The following is an 18242-nucleotide window of genomic DNA, read 5'->3' as shown; positions in this document are numbered from 1 at the left end:
GAAGAAAGTAGGGAAAACCACAAGACCATTTAATGACCTAAATCAAATCCCTTATGACTATACAGTGGAAGTGACAGATAGATTCAAGGGATTAGATCTGATAGACAGAGTGCCTAAAGAGCTATGGACAGAGGTTCATGACATTGTACAGGAGGCAGTGATCAAGACCATCCCCAAGAAAAAGAAATGTAAAAAAGGCAAAATGGTTTTTCTGAGAAGGACTTACAAATAGCTGAGAAAAGAAGAAAAGCGAAAGGCAAAGCAAAAATGGAAAGATATACCCATCTGAATGCAAAGTTTTAAACAATAGCAGGGAGAGATAAGAAAGCCTTCCTCAGTGATCAGTGCAAAGAAATAGAGGAAAACAATGGAATGGGAAAGACTAGAGATCTCTTCAAGAAAATTAGAGATACCAAGGGAAATTTTCATGCAAAGATGGGCACAATAAAGGACAGAAACGCTATGGACCTAACAGAAGGAGAAGATATTAAAAAGAGGTGCCAAGAATACACAGAAAAACTATACAAAAAGGATCTTCATGACCCAGATAACCATGATGCTGTGATCACTCAATTAGAGCCAGACATCCTGGAATGTGAAGTCAAGTGGGCCTTAGGAAGCATCACTATGAACAAAGTTAGTGGAGGTGATGGAATTCCAGCTGAGCTATTTCACATCTTAAAAGATGATGCTGTGAAAGTGCTGCACTCAATATGCCAGCATATTTGGAAAACTCAGCAGTGGTCACAGGACTGGAAAAGGTCAGTTTTCATTCCAATTCCAAAGAAAGGCAATGCCAAAGAATGCTCAAACTGCCACATAATTGCACTCATCTCACACACTAGCAAAGTAATGCTCAAAATTCTCTAAGCCAGGCTTCAACAGTACATGAACCCAGAGCTTCCAGATGTTCAAGCTGGATTTAGAAAAGGTAGAGGAACCAGAGATCAAATTGCCAACATCCATTGGATCATAGAAAGAGCAATAGTTTCAGAAAACCTTCTACTTTATTGACTACACCAAAACCTTTGACTGTGTATATCACCACAAATTGTGGAAAATTCTGAAAGAGATGGGAATACCAGACCACCTGACCTGCCTCCTGAGAAATCTGTATGTAGGTCAAGAAGCAACAGTTAGAACTGGACATGGAAAAATGGACTGGTTCCAAATTGGGAAAGGAGTACACCAAGGCTGTATACTGTCACCCTGTTTATTTAACTTATATACAGACTGCATCATGTGAAATGCCAAGCTGGATGAAGTACAAGCTGGAATCAAGATTGCCAGGAGAAATATCAATAACCTCAGATATGCAGATGACACCACCCTTATGGCAGAAAGCAAAGAGGAACTAGAGCCTCTTGATGAAAGTGAAAGAGGAGAGTGAGAAAGTTGGCTTAAAATGCAACATTCAATAAATGAAAATCATGGCATCTGGTCCCATCACTTCAGGGCAAATAGATAGGGAAACAATGGAAACAGTGAGAGACTTTATTTTCTTGGGCTCCAAAATCACTGCAGATGATGACATCAGCCATGAAATTAAAATACACTTGCCTCTTGGAAGAAAAGCTATGATCAACCTAGATAGCATATTAAAAAGCAGAGACATTAGTTTGCTGACAGGTGTTCGTCTATTCAAAACTATGGCTTTTCCAGTAATCATGTATGAATGTGAGATTTGGGCCATAAAGAAAGCTGAGCGCTGAAAAATTTATGCTTTTGAACTGTGGTGCTGGGGAAGACACTTGAGAGTCCCTTGGACTGCAAGGAGATCAAACCAGTCAATCCTAAAAGAAATCAGTACTGAGTATTTATTGGAAGGACTGATGCTGAAGCTGAAGCTCCAATACTTTGGCCACCTGATGAGAAAAACTGACTCCTTAGAAAAGACCCTGATGCTGGGAAAGATGGAAAGCAGGAGGAGAAGTGGATGACAGAGGATGAGAAGGTTGGGTGGCATCACCGACTCCATGGACATGAATTTGAGTGAGCTCTGGGAGTTGGCACGCCAGGCTGCAGCATGCCAGGCTGCAGTCCATGGGGTTGCAAAGAGTCGGACACAACTGAGCAAGTGAACTGAACTGGATTGCAGGTCTGCTGCAGGACCTGTCTCTCCTCCCTCCATGATCCAGTCTTGGGATGACCCAGGTTGCACCATCTCAAGCGTCATAGGTGTCAGTGACAAAAGGCAAAGTGGAAGGAGTGTGGTGAACATCAATCCATAGTAGCTTTGAAAACCTCTAACAGGAAGTGAGACTTATCACTTCCACACACACTCAACTGGCCAAAGCCAGTCGCTGGCCACATCTGGATTCAAGAGGGCAGGGAAGGGTGACTCTACCCCATATCTGTAAACAGCCCTAACAATGACCACACACGGTGTCTCCCATGGAGTTGGAGGTCAATTAATCTGTTCGACAGGGAGAAAAAAACCCATTCGGCCGTCCCCTAGGAAAAGGGTAAGGAGACCCTTGTCTTACAGAAAGGAGGGGAAGTGGATGTACTCATAAGGAAACAGCAAATGAGCCCTGGATTCTTCTTCATAAGAGAAAGATGAGTCCAGGGGAAGGATAGGAATCATGTGTGAGTGGAAGAGGCCTGGACCTTCTTTGGGGAGGGGAAAATAGAAACTAAAGGGGAGAGTCTGTATCAATGGAGAGGAAAAGAATGCCTTAGCCACCAGATGGAGAGCCCAGATGGTTAAAGGTTATAAAGTTCTGTCGTATGGGATGGAATATACCCTTTAGGGGCATCTCCCCCACTTTAGGTGCATGATTTGTGGGTTAAAGTAACAACATGCTGAGACTAGTCTCGGGGGAAGCACAAGATGAGGCCAGAGGTTGCCAAGGAAGCCCAGTTGCTGTCTACAGGGCAAAGTCAAGTTTCATTTCAAGTCAAGTTTTGTTTTCTTGATCCGGCTCCATCTAACCTACCCTTTATCCTGCATTGTGACCTGGTACCTCTCCAGGGGGTGGCTCTGCTCCAGCCCGTCATCTCCCATGGGCTGCTCAGCCCTTCCCACCCTGAATCCTTGATTCCAGTCTCACCCACCTCCTGATCCCCAGCCCCAAGTGTCCACTTTCCACGTCTCCATCTCTCAAAGCATCTCCACTCTTCGATCTGCATCTCAGAGGTCTTCATTCCCTTGAACCCTAAAATGAGGTTCACCCCTCTCTGTGCCACAGTCATCCTTTCACAAAGAAATGTCACATGCTAAAATCACTGGTTGACGAGTTGTCTCCCCTAAAAGCCTGAGACCATCAAGGGCTGGGTGTAGTTTCTACTTAGTTTAACTTTTTGCCCACAGCCACCATCACTGGATTTAGCAGGAAATAACAACCATAATGACAGTGGGTGGGCTTTCCTGGTGGCTCAGATGGTGAAGAATCCACCTTCAATGCAGGAGACCCAGGTTTGATCCCTAGGTCAGGAAGATCCCCTGGAGAAGGAAATAGCTACCCTCTCTAGTATTCTTGCCTGGAGAAACCCATGGAGAGAGGAGCCTGGGGGACTATAGTCCATGAGGTTGCAAAGAGTCGGACATGACTAAGTGACTATTATCTTTATTTTTCTTAACAACCACAATGACACTGGGTAGTAGAAATAGTGATGGTCACATTTATCAGGTCTTTCTGGATTGGACCCTGTGCTAAGCATTTAAACACATCATCTTTTTATCCATACAAACTTCTGATGAATATTTTTAGCTTCACTTTACAGATGAAAAAATGGAGGCCCACAGAGAGCAAGCAACCAGCCCCAAAACACACAGCTCTGGAGTCAAAATGATCTCAGTTGAGACACCGACCTCTCCACTTAACTCCAGTGGTCTATTACTTCTCCAGAGTTCTCAGCACACACTACTCAGTAGTGGGACTCAGTATTCATCTTAAGTCTTTCTAATGCCAAAGATTATGCTCTTAAACACAAAGTGCTTGCAGCAGAGACTATCTGTTCACTGAACCATTGGCCTTTACCTCCAGAGCCACACATTCCCAGCTTCCCAAATGTCAGGTCGACCAAGTGCCTAACACTCACTGGGGCCGAGGGGGGGATGCGGGGCGGGCCAGGGGGGGCGGTGGTGAATACCCACAGACCCAGACCATAAAAACTTGCCATGGGTTCCTCCAAGGTCTTTCCCACGCCATCCCTGCCACCAAGAATTGAGTGTCCATGGAAGACTCAGAGTTATAGATAAAAAGAGCCTCTGGGTAGATGAGTGACGTCGTGGAGCAGAGTCCTCCCATGACCACTCCAGGCAAGTCTACCGCTCCTGCCCTAAAGATGTGAGCAAGAAGTCAGTGTCCTCGGCAAAGCCATTGAGATCTGAGTGTGGACTGCTGAAGCAGTTCACCCCACCTTGACCACAACAGGGCCCAATAGACGGCTGATCTCAAAGTGATATTTGAAGCAGACCGTGAGTGGTAGGAGCCATGTTACGTCAGCACGGGTAGGGAGAAGGCCCCCGGGGATGCTTAGAGAAGACCCAACATCCATTCATCCCTTGACCATGCACCTGGAAGGCAGGACGCTGACTACTCTGGGTGAACCAGCTGCTTAAAATAAATTTAAAAAAATTTTTTTTAAGTTAAAGGTAAGAGTAATAGAGAAAAAAAAAAACACTGAAGTGGAAAAAAAAAGAAAGAAAGAAAGATGAAGAGCAGGCTGGAGATTGCTAAGCCACATTCCCAGGAACAGGAAGATATAGGAGACCTGCCTTCATGTTCTCAGAGCAGGGCTACTTGTGTGTAGAGGGACCAACAGGAGCAGCTACAAAGAGGGAAGAAGTTATGGCTCCCGACGAGGCTGCACCAGCAGGCGGGAGGGAAAGCCCGTGTGGCGGGCGGGACAGGCAGCTTGGGCAGCACAGAGGCCTCATGGGAGACCTGGCCCGGCTCTTTCTCTAGCAGTCTCTGAAACACAAGCTGGCACTGTGTCCCAGCCACTGACTTCCCACTGCCCAGTCTTTTTCTCCATTTTCTTTCTCTGAACCCTCCTCTATCTCCCACCACTCACCTACTCTTAAGTCACTGCATTGGGAAGAGATTGACAGCCCCCTGGGGCAAAGGACACCTGAACCTGCAAGCAGACCATCCCTCTGCCCACCCACACACATTCTGCCCCATTTATTTGCACATCCATACCCAGAATGCCCTGCTGGTCCATGCCAGAGCCATTAGACACATTAGACAGTCCTTGCCAGCCTCTGGAGACTGGAGTTGGCAGAGTTAGGCATCCCTCAAAGGGCGATGTGTTTACTTTCATGTAATTGAAATTGGGTTTGAGCTGGTTTGCCTGCACCCTCAGTCCCCTTGGCTCAGATTGGCATGGGGCAAAAAGAAAACCAGATGCAATAAGAAACGATGTTTAAAGCCATGTGACCAGCTTTCAAGGTCCCCATGCTGCTCACCAAGTTCATCCACCAGCCCAGATCTTCCACGTTCCAGCCCAGCCCAGCCATCAAGAGTGTGGCCTCTCTTAACTTTTAAGGGTTTCAAGAGAAGTTTTCACAATCCAGATTCAGGATATTTTTCTACCCCTTTCCTTTCATTTCATGGTGCAACAGCTTCCTCTTTGGGTTCAGAGAGGGCAAGAAACTTGCAAAAAATGCACCTGGGCCTGATGAGCCCCAGCCTCAGTCCCAGGGTCTCAGAGTACCCCACCCCCAAAGCTGCTGCTCCAGAGGTATCTGTTCAAAGTCCCAGAGGGCAGCTTGGCGAAACCCGCCTCCTCAGGGTCAGTGAGGAAGGAGAGGCAGGCAGCAGGTGGGAACAAGCACCAGGACAACACCCAGAGAACAATCAGAAGAGAGGATGATGCGTATGTGTGTGGAAAGTGAGAGGGAAGGGGTGGATATTAGAGAAGAATACGAAAAACAGCAAGCAGAACACAACCGCATGTTCTGCTTCGTCCAGAAAGGCTTCTTTTGTGCAGTGTGTATCAGATGCATCTGCCCCTATGGGAATGGAAAGTGCAGCGTCCCTGACTCAGATTTTTTTTTTTAATTTTTATGTATGTATTTATTTCTTTATTTTTGGCTGTGCTGGGTCTTCATTGCTTCACACAGGCTTTCTCTAGTTACAGCAAGCGGGGGCTACCCTTCATTACAACTACAGCGCTACAGCGCATGGGCTTCTCACTGCAGGGGTTTCTCTCGCAGTGGAGCTCGGGTTCGAGGCTTCAGTAGTTGTGGCACATGCGTTTGTGGTGCATGAGATGTGGAATCTCCCCATCTCTCAAATCTGTATCCCCTGCATTCGCTTAGCTGCGTTAGTGGTTAGCTTAACCCATGGACCACCAGGGAAGTCCCTCAGACAGGTATTAAATAGCTGAGCCATCCATTCATTCAGTTCAACCCAACTTGTTCACTGAGTTGCCTGGCGCCATGGTGGTCACTGGAGCCGCACAAATGAAAGATGTGACCTCTGCCAGGTGGTACCCACATGTGCCAGGCTCGCCAGTAGGGGACGACTGCTTTCTGGGCATCAGGGTGGGTCCCCCTGAGTCATCCACGCTCCCTGGTCAGGGCAGCAGCAGGCCTAACAGCCCAGGGGTGAGCGTGGGGACACAGGGTTCATGTTCAGTGGGAGGTTCTGCTGCTTTTGAGCTGAGGGATCCTGGGCAAGTTCCCTACCTCCGTGCCCCAGCTTCCTCACCCGCAAAACGGAGCTGATAACAGAACCCACTCATGGAGCTGAGATGAGAACTGAATGAGTTAACACGCGTAACTCTCTCCACACAGTGTCAAGCACTCAATAAACATTTAACTATTGTTATCATTGCAGCTGGCCGCACATATTAACAAAAGTCATTGCCAAGCTTCAGGGAGCCACAATCGAGGCCACAGACCTGAGCAAAGCTAAACGGTTTTTACAAGAAACTAGACCATGAGTTTGGCCTTCTTGCCCAGGGCTTTAACCAGGTAAGTACAAGAAAATGAGCACTTATCATGTGTATAGACCATGAGATAAATTGATTATTGGAACAGTGATTAGCCAGGAAGTAAGAATTTCAAATCTTAACATTCAGATGAAAGGCCTGCTCTGGATCCCTGGATTTCAGCCACCTCCCAACTGCAGGTTGGAGGGTACATGAGGCATGAAGGGGGTCACAGAGAACCTTCTGAAATAGTGCTCAGGCCCAGACCCAGGAAAGGCAGGAGTCCTGACATGAGGTCAGTGTAAATCCAGACCCTTGAGAAAGGTGATCGGAGGGAGCATTGATCAAAGTCTCACAACCTTGACACCACCCTCTCCTTGGTGTCTTGCCACCTGCCCTTCCCCATCCCAAGCCTCAGGGTGGGGTCAGAGACAGACAGATTTGGAGAGCTGAGTCCCAAGTCCCAGGAAAACCCCTTCCTCTATTCCCCAGGATTAGACGATTAGGAGGAGAACAAAGGAGCAATTCACCAGTGGATTCTGCAATTCTCCCACGTCCGACTCAGCAACCGCTGAGTTCCCACCATCTCAAGTGGCTGGAGAGAAGGTGGGGGCCAGCTGGCTGGCCTGAAACAGTGTCTGTACAGATGCCCCTCCCAGAAACACTCCGATGCCTTCTGTGCATACAGCTTGCAGCAGAAGGGAGTGTGCGTGCGTGTGTGTGTGTGTGTGTGTTCAGATTGCTCTGGAAAAAATCAGAGATGAGGGACATAAGTACTGAAACTTGGAACAAAACCTCCCATAGATCCTCTGTTTGGAAAGATGCCTGGATTCCACCCAATTTTCTTAAATCCAGAAGACAGTCAATGACCAGGCTGAATGACTGATACAACCCAACGCCCCCTCCAACTGATTCACACTCTGCAAAAGATACATTTTGGAAAACAGAGAGAAAAATTTTTTTCATAATTTCATCATGGGTAGTACTTGAGTTATATTTCTTTGAGTTTTTTCGACAATACATGTAACTATCATCCAATTCAGGTTTCACTGGTGGCTCAGACGGTAAAGAATCCACCTGCAATGCAGGAGACCCTGGTTGATCTCTGGGTCAGGAAGATTCCCTGCAGGATGAAATGGAAGCCCACTCCAGTATTCTTGCCTGAGAAATCCCACGGACAGAGGAGCCTGGCGGGCTACAGTCCCTGGGGTCACAAAGGTTGGACATGACTGAGCAACTGAACAACAAAAGTCAACCAGTTCACACCTTCTCGGTCCTGTGATATCTTCTTGTTCCTATCATTTTATCACAAGCAGTTTTCCATGTTGTGACATATTCTTCCCATCCTGGCTTCTTATGGAATGGAGCCCAATTTGAGGACTGGTTGTGGAAGGGGTTCAAGGTTTTAAAAAGGGGCAGAAGACCAAAGGAGATCTTTGGCTTGTGTGTTTAAGCTCATGAAAGGCTACTTCCAGACACAATATGGAAGGCACTGTCTTCTCCATTGCTTTACAGTCTGAATAAAATAAGAAGAAAACAATGAACACTGAAGCTGTGAAGGAAATCATGCTGACCATTAAGATGATTATACTCTAAAGTGGATTAAAGTTCCCTGGATCTTTCTGTCCAGGGTGGATTGTGGTCACTCCCTTCTGGGTTCCAAGAGATGCACAAAATGTGGCTCCTCTTACCAAGAGGATTTAGTATTTGAAGGTTTTTATTGGACCCTTTCTTCAGTTCTTATTTTCCACTGTAAATTAAATTCATATGCATTCTCATTTCCTAGAACATACCTTCCCACCTCCTAAACATCCATGCCCTCTCTTTCTCCTTTTTTTACAGACTGGGCATGTTCCAAGGAGGCGGTGTAGAGGGAGTCTTAAAAATACTGCTTTACCTCAGGAATTGAAGACTTGTTGGCAAACATAACTTTTAGCCAGGGTGAGGGTATCCTGTTTCACAAGTCCTTAGTTTCTACCCTCTTTTTCTTTAGACAGAAATTCCAGAAAGGAGCTTGATGAGATGTCTGAAGCAGAAGGGTGTTGATGTAACAAAAAAAAAAAAGAGGTGCTTCTCAGGTGAAGAAGCAGATACTGCTTTGTGGGGGAATAACTATTGGAGAGGTGAAGGTCCATGTGGGAGAAGGAACAGAGAAGCTTCCAACCTTAGCTTGCAGAGTTGACACATCCTGCCGCTCAACTCCCTGGTTGGTCCATAGAGCAGGGATGGAACACCAAGAGCCAGACCATCCTCACTCTCCAGGCTCCAGAGAGGTGTCAGCTGTCACCAGCTGGGTCCAAGTACAAAGGACCTCAGCTCTATGGGGTCCTCATGGAGCAAGCCACCAGTCGCCCTGCACAGTTCTGCCAGGACCCGCAGAGTTCAAGGAAGAATAAAGATGGTCGCAGCTCCCTGGTGGTCCAGTGGTTAAGACTCAGTACTTTCATTGCTATGGGTCTGGGTTCAATCCCTGGTCGGAGAACTAAAATCCCACAAGTTGCGTGGTGCAGCCAAAAAACAAATTTAAAAAATAAAAATAAAGATGGGAGTGATCACAGTTTGGAAGAAAAGAGGTTCTTCTTTTCAAGATTAGTTGCCTAAAGGCCTAGGATGAGAGGAAAAAGGAGAATATTTCACAGTTACGCAGTTATCATTGGCAATTTGGGGAACTGACTGATACCATTAATAATCGGTCCCCTCCACCTCCTTTCTTTGGACGGCTTATTCCCAACTTGGCTTCTGCCTTCGGTGTCTGAGTTCTCAGGCCCCTCATCTCGCTGCTCAGGGGAAGTGCCCTCCTGACTAAGGATAAAGCAGGGAGTGGGAGATGAGGGCTGAAGCAGATAGTATGGGTCTCATAAAAAGCCCAAGCCAAAGCTGAAGAGAAAAGACAACGTCATCCTCCAGCTTGCAGAGCCACTAAGAGCCCCATTTGGAAAGATGTCATTGCAAGCCCTAAGTGGTTGGGGAGGCTCAACACTGCGGGGAGAAGGAGTTGGTGGTTCTTTCAACAAAATTTCTTTCAAGTCATAACATACCAGTAGTTGGAAAAAATGAACCTCAAAGCTCATCACAAAAATTCCTCCTTCTGAGATGAAGGCATCCAGGTTTAGTCAGCCTAAATGGTTTCTCCAAAGTTCAAGTGGGAGCCAGGATTGCAGCCACAGTGTTTTGAATCTAGCCCTAGGCTTATCTGTGTTACTCTCTGTTTACATTCACACCACCAGCATGTAAGCCCTCCATCCTCTCCCATAAACAATGCCAAATGCATCTTGCTTTAGAGTGAGGATTATTTCCCTTGCAGCAGGTGGCAAAGCATGCTGCAGAGCAGAACATCAAGTCTCTAGGGAAATTCTCAGGAAAGGGGCAACTGGCCAAGAAATAAGGAAAGAGCAACGACACCCAAATGGTTGGAACCAGAAAGGTTAAAAGCTTAGGGTGGTGATGTTGGAGGAAAAGCTTAAGAACGCTTCTGCTCCAGGCAGAGCCCAAGATGTAAGCGTTTGTGTTCCATGCTCCCAAGTTTCCTTTTCTCTGCCTTTGTCCCTCTCAGACATCAAGCTCCTCTTCCTCATAAGCAACATTTGTTTTTCAGGAAAGATGTTAACAAATGCATCCCTTTGAAGCAGAACTGACTGAACATTCTCTCAGGCAGATTCTCTAAGATGTCAGAGCTAGAAGGGACCAAGACTAACATTGCCAAGTTAGAATGGGGGGAAAAAAATGTTTTTAATCTAGAAGCTAAATACTAGGTATTATCATCACCCATGCTGTGGACCAAGGATATAAATCCAAGCACTTCTCAGCCTGCCCAGCATATAGCAAGCCCTCAGCAGAGGACCACAACTCAGGGCTTACCCCAACTCTGCCTCCCTTCTCAGGAGAGCTTGACCTAGGTAGGTATTTGCAGAATCAAACATTATTTCATGCGTATATTCTTTCAGGATACTCTGCCACCGGCTTTACCCCTGGTTACCCTACAGATCTGGAACCACATCCCGTCCAGGATGTCATTATCCATCTTCTACTGGAACCCAGGGTGAATCAAGATGAGACAACACGTCTCTCTCCTCTTTCTTGGCCACCACAATAGCATTCCACACTGCAACTATATGCACATGGCTTTGCTGAAGAACTAGGGAAAACTCAAAAGGAAATGGTCATTTAGACTGGCCAGACTTTGAACTATGAACATGAAGTCTCTCTTTCAGCTCCCAAGGGACAGCATCTAACAGTTAGGCTTTGACAAGAAAGAGCTCATCTGTGCAGGTCTACCATATATTGCACAACTCCGGGGAGCACCATTCACATAACAGTGTAACACCTCCTTGGGCAGGGCCTGGTCTACACAAATAGAAAAGCAGCTTTGCCTCACCCCTAAGTGGACCCCTCTGCACTCAGGTTATTCACAAGGCCTTTAAACACCACTTCTTCAACTCTCTGTGTCCTAAATGCTATTCTTCTTCAGGAACCTTTCTCTCCTTTGCATACAGAGATGCCAGCTCCCTAAATCAATCCTATGGTTTACAGTCTGATGTACAGCTATGGGGGCTTCCCTGGTAGCTCAGCGGTAAAGAATCCACCTGCAATGCAGAAGACTCGGGTTCAAGCCCTGGGTCAGGAAGATCCCCTACAGGAGGGCATGGCAACCCACTCCAGTACTCTTGCCTGGAGAACCCCATGGACAGAGGCGCCTGGCGGGCCACAGTCCACTGTGTCACAAAGAGTCAGACACAGCTCTAACAACTGAGCATACACACTTGCATGTACAACTATAGATGAGGCTCTGTGGTCAACATCAGTGTGTTGGTCATCACTGAGTCTCAAAGACTGTAGAAAAATGGGCTCCAGTCCCGCAAGCAGTGAAGATGAATCCTCCAGTTCTCCCACCAGGGAGAGCTGTCCTAAAGGCAAACATTAAGTGCAGGAGAGGAGGGAAAAGGGGATACAGACCACAGTGGATAAGATCTCTAGCTCCACCCTTCTGGTCAATGGGTACCCACTGTTGTGCAACAAGCATTTGGTTTCCTAGGGGCTCTCTCCCATGGACAGCCATATCCACAAAACGGCTACACTGGGGTATATGTGTTTCTCCATCAAGTCAAGAAACTTTAATAATAACCTACATGACTCCCCAGATAGCAGAATTCTCTCTAATACATGCATTCTCTCAACAGGGAGAGAATGTTCTCACTGCGAACATTAGTTCTTAGGGGGAATTAAAAATATCTTAGATATTACAATGATTTGGGCCTTCAAAAGGTTAAAGTATATGAAAATATACAGAGTATACAGCAGAGGAGAAGAAATGATGAAAAAAACCAATGCTTCAAAAGACTACTTGCATGCATATATGCTAAGTTGTTTCAGTCATGTCCAACTCTTTGCAACCCTTTGGACTGTAGTCAGTCAGGCTCCTCAGTCTATGGGATTCTCCAGGCAAGAATACTGGAGAGGGTTGCCATGCCCTCCTGTGGGGGATCTTCCCAACCCAGGTATCGAACATGCATCTCTTACATCTCCTGCATTGGCAAGCAGGTTCTTTACCACTAGCGCCACCTGAGAAGCCCAAAAAGGCCACATGGGGGAGTAATAATGAGAAAACTTGGGAAACACTGCTCTAATAGAGGAGAAAAATGGGGATGAAGGGAAGCTGCCAGTTCTAACTGCTATGATAGTTATCATCATCGTAATTAAAAACATTTTGTATGCATGCCCTAAATTAATCCTCCTGACAGTCTTCAGGAAGAAGGACTATTATAGTCATTTAAGATGATGAAATAGCTTTAGAGGTATTGTCCAAGGCCACACAACTAGCAACAGGCAAAGGCACAATTCCAGCTGAGTTCTGTCTGCCTCCAAAGTGCATGGTCTTAACCATCCTCGAATGCTGACTGAATCGTCAGCCCAGTAGAAGGAAGGTTGGCAAGACAGCTACCCATCTTTAGACTCTACCATCTACTCCACCAGCTCAAGTCTACCTCTAAGACCATGGAGGACAGTTAAGTTCTAAGGAAGGAATCAGGCAACTCTGGGAAAACTCTGGGTCGAGTTGAGAATGAGAAGGAAGGGAGGTGGCCCCACTCTCCTCTGCGTCTGCCTTCTCTTCCTCCAGTGGGAGGCATGGAGCCACAGGGACCAAGATCCTGGAACCTGGGATAAAGAGAGAAGTGAAAATGGGGGAGGGTGGTCCCTGCTGTGAGCTCAGTTACTACTGCTGAAACCCAGTGCAGGGCGGCAGCCAAGCCCCAGGGATGGGGTGACCTCTGTACAAACAGAACTTCCCTAGGCAGCGCTTCTGCAAATATAAACACAGATTCACCACGTGACGGGTTCAACCAGTTCATGTAAACACTAAAGGGAGAAAAAAAAAAAAAAAACTCAAGGGAAAAAATATGCTCCAACAAGACGAAGCAGGGTCCTGTGACTCAGAGAGTGGAAGGTCAAGAGCTAAAGGGCTCAGAACCCACTGGGCCTGCAGCGAGGCCACAGAGAAGCTCTTGCTACTTGGGCACAGGGTGACTTGAGCCCCCCACCACAGTGTGGGAAAGTCTTTGTCAGGAGCAGTGAAAATGGGTGGTTTTCCGTGGATATCTGAAGCACACTGGGTTAGACTTTCCATGGGAAACAGAGGGAGTCCTGAAGCAGCAGGGCCTATAGGTAGACACCAGGAGGACTTCCCCATGACCCCTTCGTGGAAACAAGGTGCCTCAAGAGATCTAAGCCTGGGAAGAGCCGACTGCTCAGAAGCAGGGGGTGGATGGGATAAATTCTGAACAGCACACCCTTCCTCCCTACCCCCACTCCCCTCACCCTGTTGTTTGTACTGACAAAGAGAACGCTCTCCGCCACACCCCCACGCTCTCAGGAAGATTGCTAGCACAGTATCTGGGTGTTTTGCAAACAATCCGTGCTGCCCCAGTAAGAAGAGCCAGCTCTGCAAAGCATTTGCAAATACCCTGCTCTCCTAGGCCAGGAGAGTTTTGACAACACTACAGCTCGGTCTTTCCAAGACATCCATTAACCTAAAATAAACCAGGCAAGGAGGAGGTTGGCAGATGGACCCCATGGATGGTGCGGAGGCAGGATGCTGTGTGCTGGTGCTGTGGCCGCCCCAGCATTTCCAGAAGAGGCCACAGAGCTCAAGGATATCACAGTAGTCAAGGCAGTCAGAAGTCTCTAACTCTGGGCTGAACCAAGGGGACAGTGGGGTCCACTCTAGGACCTACCACCGTGTTGGGGTTCGTTCAAGCAGGAATCACCTCCTATATAGCTCAGCAGGGGACCCACGGGCCCACCTGACTCAATGGGAGCTGAAATAACACCAAAATGCAGTTCAGTACAGGAATGGAGGAGGGACAAAGAGAAGGAGACCTGAGTAGGCCCAGCCCAGAGGAGAATGAAAGGGGCTGGGAGGCAGTATAAAGAGAGAATAAAGACAGGTGGATTTCAATGTTTTAACAGCAAAAAACCCTTGTAGGTATGTACTTATCGCAAATGTTTACTTTCATATTATCACATGCAGGCATGTAGGACTATTTATAGGGGCCAAATCAATAATAGATAAGTCTTACAACAACAGAAGATATTTGGGGCAACCAGTCCCTGGCCCCACCGCGTCTTATCTGTACAACCTTGGGCAAGTAACAGAACTTCTCTGTATCTAAGCTTTAGAATGGGATTAAGAATAGTGCATATCTCCTAGAGTAGTTATGAGAATTAAAGAAGTTAATATTTGTGAAGCACTTAGAACAGTGCCTGGCACATATCAAGCATTACTAGCATTTGTTAAACACACAGAGACTCCAATGAATTTGCTTAGCATTTAATGCCTAACCATTCCTCACTCTATTTTCTTTCATTTATTTACTCAATAAATATTAATTGGGTGCCTACTATATGTCAACTTCTATGCTGATATCGCAGCTGTAAAAATGAGCAAAAATAACCATGACTTACCCACTCTTCGGGCTCAGAGTCTAAATGTCACTCTTTAGATGAGCTTTACCCCCAAGCACCTCCAAATCCATGTCAGGCTAAACCAGCCCAGCCCCGGATCATATCTTGCCTAGGGGCACACAGCCATGAATGCAGGATCTGAAAAGGAAAATTGCTTGTGGTTTTACAGCTGACCCAGGCTTGTGTGCCGGAGAGAAAATTGCTGGAGTCACCGGAATGAGCCCCAAATTCTGGAATGCAGATGGCATCAACCCAAGCTGAGCCGGGTGGTAGTTTCAGTAGATTACCTTCCTAGTAACCATGCCAGCTTCTAGCTGACCTTCCTCCACTGTAGAGGCTAAAAACCCAGAAGGTACATTTCTCAGATGTCCAAGCAGCCAAGGTCGGGTAGGCAGCTTGGGACTTATTAACCATATACACTCATTTAAGACTTTGATTTGAAATCAAATTATGAGGGATGAGAGGATCAGTGTGGGATGTATATTCAACTGCAGCAGGCTGGAACAAAGGCAGGGGCGGGGTGGGAGCAGCCGGCCATGGCGATGCTAACTTTCTAACCACAGAAGAGGCAGCAGTTCCCATGGGGGTGCAACTCTGCAGTGTGGTTTAGGCGTCATTCCTGAAAGCTCAGCCTAGAATCTTTTTCTTTAGCCATTCCGCTTGGTCCATGATATATCTATCTATGCATGCCCTGCGTGTGTGCATGCTCAGTCATGTCCAACTCTTTGAGACACCATGGACTATAGCTTGCCAGACTCCTCTGTCCACGGGCTTTCCCAGGCAAGAATACTGGAGTGGGTTGCCATTTCTTTCTCCAGGGCAGCTTCCCTACCCAGAGATCCAACCCGTCTCTCCTATGTCTCCTGCATTGAAGCCGGGTACTTTACCACTGAACCACCAGGGAAGCCCCAGTATCTATATTTCTTAAAAAAAATCCTTTTCAGCCTGTACTAGTTGGAGTGGTTTTCACTTTTGGCAACTAGAAATGGGAGAACCTATTTAGAACTGACCATCCCTAACAATGGTTGAACCATAGCCTAAAGCTAGTGAGAAAACTGTATTCCCTAAGGAAGGGGGTCCCCTACCCCTGGGCCAAGGACCCGTGTTGGTCCACACACAGGAGGGGAGCAGCGAGCAAGCAAATGAAGTTTCATCTGCTGCTCCACTTCATAGCTGCTCCCCATTGCTCACATTACTGCCTGAACCCTAACCCTAACCCTAACCCATCCCCTAACCCACATTTGCCACATCCCTGGAAAAACTGTCTTCCACAAAACCGGTCCCTGGTGCCAAAAAGGTTGGGGACCACGGCCCCCAAGGAACTAAGAAGGAAGACACTAGTTTCTCTAGCCTTTGGCCAGCACCAACAGTAGGAGCTGGCATGAGATTCAACAAATCCCTCCCAGGCATTTGCCTTTACAGTAAGCTTCCCTGCTCACCAGACAGAGAAGAGTTTGGAAGGTTTTAGCTGCACAGGGCACAGTGAAGTACTAAATTTACACAATGAAGTAGTAAAGGATGAGATGGGTATAACACTGTATTCTTTCTCCCCTTGAGTTCTCAGTCATGCGGGACTTCTTGCTCTCAAGCACATCAAGTGTATCCATGCCCCAGGACCTTTGCACTTGCTGTCCTAGCTTCCAGAAGTGACTTGCTATCATATTTCCCTATTCTATCTTTTCTGTAGCTCTCATCAGTTACTTTATTGCTCTATTTATTTGTGTATTTATTATGTGCTTTCCCCATTAGAGTGTAAGACTATGGAGGTCAGGAGTTCTGACTTGTTCACACTGAATACCCAGACTGTAAAACATGCTTGGCACACAGTAGGAGCTCCAAAACAGATCTGTTGACTGACTGATTTGTTCACTGACTCTTCATTTCTCAAACCTACTTCCTAAAGATCAAAGGGGGAATTCCCTAGTGGTCCAGTGGTTAAGACTCTGCGCTCCCACTGCATAGCACACAGGTTCAATCCCTGGTTGGGGAACGAAGTTCCTATATTCTGTGGGGCACAATCAAAAAGGAAAAAAAAAAATCACAGCCATTTGAGTCAACTGAAAGGGCCCAGGCTTTGGGGTATGAATTAAATCCCAAGTACATCTTGAGAACAAAAGGGGTTCATGGGTTAAAACCTAGAGGTTAACGGCAGGGAATCTTTCTCCCCTGAGAAATTAATAAGTTAAATCAGATGGAAATAAATTTAATCTTCTCCTTCTCCCCTTATTATCCTAATTGGTTTAATTTTGTGGCAACTTTTCAGCATTCTCACAACGGAAAGCAACTCATGTTGCGTTGGTAGCCCAGAAAGTAATTATCCTGTGGTTTTATTCTAATTCACTAGCAGACACTCTCTTTGGCTTTGAGGACCCCTGAGAGTAAAAAAGTAAATACTGAAGATTAGGAAATGCTTTTTTCATTCCTTGTGCTTTTTAAAAATTAAAAGCTTTGATAAAACAATTAGGTATGATGATTATCTTTTTTTTTTTTTGGTTAAAAAGGAAAGCATGTGATTTAGAATACAAAGTAAGACATGAATAAATAGAAGCAAACATTTAAACACAACTGGGCATCTCATTCGCTGACCTTTAACTGGCTTCAAATATTGCTGAATGCAGCCTTGGTTTTACTCCAGAATTGAGTAAATTAAACTCTTTTTGATTATCCTAACTTGGACATAAAGTCTCCCCAGGGCTTATCCCAACTCCATTGGGCTTTGTGTCCTCCTAGCAGTTTTTTATTTTGTAACCAAAAAAAAAGTTCAAGGAGCTTCTATCCAGCTTTAATCTCTTTGTAACAAGAAAGACTTTTAGTATCCTACTTGCAATTTATTAGAGAAAAGTCCAGTTTGTCCTTTTAGGCCCCCAAGCTCTTTTTCTGCTTCCTTTCCCACTCTGCTGCCCACCAAAAAGAAGACGTAAGTCAAACAAATGTTTTTCAGCTTCTCTACAACTTCAGTTCGAGATTTCCAACCCAAGAAGTACCTGTAAATCTGCAGGTAGTCACTCCCACACTGCCAGAAAATATCTGCTGTGGCTAAAAAGTGTCCTGTTTAGAAAGGAATCTAAAAAGACATGATACAGATGAATTTATTTACAAAACAGAAACAGATTTACAGGCTTAGAGAATGAACTTATGGGCTTCCCTGGTAGCTCAGATGGTAAAGAATCTGCCTGCAATGCAGAGACCCGGGTTTGATCCCTGGATTGGGAAGATCCCTTGGAGAAGGAGAATGGCTACCCACTCCAGTATTCTCATCTGGAGAATTCCATGGACAGAGGAGCGTGGCGGGCTACTGTCCATGGGGTGGCAAAGAGTTGCACATGATTGAGCGACTAACACATGTACTTCCAGCTGTCAGAGGGGAAGAAGGGGGAGAAGGGACAGTTAGGAAATTT

General features: G+C 46.3%; 1 long non-coding RNA gene across 2 annotated transcripts in view; it reads right to left on the bottom strand.

The window, feature by feature from the left end:
• The window catches only part of LOC122426498, a 66742-nt gene that overhangs the window by 41114 nt on the left and 7386 nt on the right, over window positions 1-18242 (bottom strand). For both annotated transcript variants that reach the window (XR_006265179.1, XR_006265180.1), the window contains exon 3: window positions 14845-14982. This is a non-coding gene — a long non-coding RNA (uncharacterized LOC122426498). The remainder of the gene's footprint in view (window positions 1-14844; window positions 14983-18242) is intronic.

The sequence above is a fragment of the Cervus canadensis genome, chromosome 24 (assembly GCF_019320065.1).
Source record: "Cervus canadensis isolate Bull #8, Minnesota chromosome 24, ASM1932006v1, whole genome shotgun sequence".
Lineage (NCBI taxonomy): Eukaryota > Metazoa > Chordata > Mammalia > Artiodactyla > Cervidae > Cervus > Cervus canadensis.
Note: the sequence above shows the minus strand (reverse complement) of the source record. Positions and strands in the feature narration are given on the sequence as shown.